General features: G+C 56.1%; 1 protein-coding gene across 1 annotated transcript in view; it reads left to right on the forward strand.

The window, feature by feature from the left end:
- peb (pebbled) overlaps positions 1-2500 on the forward strand; it is a 902421-nt gene that overhangs the window by 577741 nt on the left and 322180 nt on the right. The window lies entirely within an intron of this gene.

The following is a 2500-nucleotide window of genomic DNA, read 5'->3' on the forward strand; positions in this document are numbered from 1 at the left end:
ATGAAATTATCCGCTTTAGCAGTGCATGACTCTTTTAAGGTCATTTTAAGCCATATTTCACTCAGTCATAGGTGGGTCATGGGTCATCAGAGTGCATGGTACGCGGGCCAGATGACTGCGAGTACTGTGGGGATGAGTTTTGGGGAAAGTAGTATAGGATGTTACAGGCAATGGAGAGGATAAAGAATGTAATGGTGGTGATGATCATTGGGGTAGGAGTGCAGAATATAAATAGTAATGATGGTAATGGTAATAATTCTGATAAGGATGATATAATGATTGTGATGATATCGTTATCATTACCGTCACTACCATCACCATAATCTTCATATTCGTATTAACCATCATCTTCTTTACCTTCATATTCACCATCATCTCCATCTTAATCATCACAGCCATCATAATCTTCAACTTCACCATCACCATCTACCATCACCGCTATCATCATCACCATTATCTTCATCTTTATCTTCACCTTCACCATCCTCATCCTCATCATCACCATCACCATAATTCCTGGTGGTAAACGCAAGTTTGACAGCCCTGCTCTGGAGAAAAAAGAGGAGATAGGGAGAGAAAAGAGGGGGAAGAAGGGAGAAGATAATGATGAATAAAGGAGGAGGTGGAAGAGGGTTAAGGCAGAGAAGAGGGGAGGGGGGGAGAAGGAAGAAGATAAAAGAGGAAGGACTGGAGAAAGGAGGGAAATAAGAGGAGAAATAAGAGGGAAGGAGAGAGAGAGAAGGAAAGAAATAAGAGGGGAGATGAGAAAGAAAGAAGGGAAGGAGGAAAAGGGGAAAAGAACAAGAAAAGAGGAATAGAAGGGGGCTAGATGTTAGGTAGGAGCGAAGGCAGATGCCGACGTTCGCCGCCGCACGCCATTCCAAAGCGTCGCACGTCTTTTGTTTTGGTGCCGTACGCGATATCATGGGTTGGGGGGGGAGGGGGGAGGGTATGTGAAGGGGGGGTGCGGATACCAGAGCGGCCAAGGGGGGGGGGGGAGGTCCTCCGCAGCTCTCCCTCGGCTCCGTTGTTGTTGTGGTCATCATCTTCCGCGAAGTGTTCCCGGCGCGGGTGAAATAATACATGAAAGGAATGTCTCCATGGCGACGGATGACATCACAACATGGCGGCCGCGGGTGGATGAACGCGTCGAGGCGGTGCAGGGCTTTTTTTTCGGTCGTTGTTGTCGTTATGGACCTGTTTGTGAGGAGTGTGGGTTGGTTTGGCCGCCCTCGGTCCTCGCCCATAGCGTGTGTGGCCGTTTACTCTCAGGATGAATAATAAGCATTGCAGAAAATCGGCAGCACTCTAGTTGGCAACACTGCCTTTTCAATCATGCATAAACACCTGGACGGCGTTCGAATCCCCTGCTCCGGCAGCAGCTTCCTCTTCATGCGAATGTTTGGTTCCTCATTCGTTGTTTGGCGTCGGCGCTGATTGTATTTCATAATTGAAAATATAATCTTATTTGTTCGTGAGTTTGTTTATTTAGATGTCTCCGTTTTTTTTAATGCAGTCAATACAGCGTCACAAAAATAACAGATTCTGCGAGCGCATCCGGACGCGCGTCAACCTGTCGGCGGGGGGGAGGGAGAGTCCGGCCGCGAGGGGAGACTCGCATGCTCTCGCCCGCCCTCCCCCGCCCCTCGCGCTCCCCTCCGGCCCCGCCAGAGACGCTCTCTCCGCGCCCTCCTGAGAGCTTCCGGGACGCCGTGCCTGTCCCTCCTCCTGACGAAGACGCCGCGGGGGCATCGGCGCCCCAGAGACACAGCCAGGAAGGCCCGACGGCGAGGTTGGCTGGAGGACCACGAGGGAAAGGCGCGCGTGTGCTCGAGCGCTGCGAGGCGACGGAGGCGGAGGGCGCTGCGCAGACTCCGTCCTGGCTCTCGCCCTCGCCCCTCTCCCGCCCGGGCCGCCCTCCCCCGCCCTGCGCTCTCCCTCGGCCTCGCTCTCCGCGCCTCCCTCGCTCTCTCCCACATGCCCTGCGCCCTCCGAGCCCCCAAAATGCCATGGCGAGCCTCGACGACCGCCGTCTGAGCGTCGTGGGGCCAGCGGGACGACCGAGAGGCAGCGGCGACGACGACCTCTCGCAGGAGCCCCGGAGTCGACGCCGAGAGAGCCCGAAGATGGAGGCCAAGTGAGAGGCGACGGAGGTGCAAGCGGGTCTAGAGTGGTGTTGTTTCTCGTGCCATCACTCCCTCCCTCCCTCCCTCGCTCGCCGCTTTTGCAAACCCGTTCGCAGGACTCTTGTACAAAACCACCGCCGAGGTATTCAAACCCAACGCCAGTGTTGGGGAAGCAGTGCAGGCGCATCGGTCGAAGAGCAGCGAGGCCGCCGCCGCCGCCGCCAGCCTCGCCATCCCCGTCCGCCGCCGCCGCGCAAGATGGTGCCCGCGCCTCGCTCCGCTTCTCCCCCCCTGCGCCCTCTGTGACCTGGCCCGACGAGGCTCTTGATCAGTGCGCTAATTAGGAGAGCGGCGGAGGTGCCTCTGGGAACCGA

This window comes from Penaeus vannamei, chromosome 7 (genome assembly GCF_042767895.1).
Source record: "Penaeus vannamei isolate JL-2024 chromosome 7, ASM4276789v1, whole genome shotgun sequence".
Classification (NCBI taxonomy): Eukaryota; Metazoa; Arthropoda; class Malacostraca; order Decapoda; family Penaeidae; genus Penaeus; species Penaeus vannamei.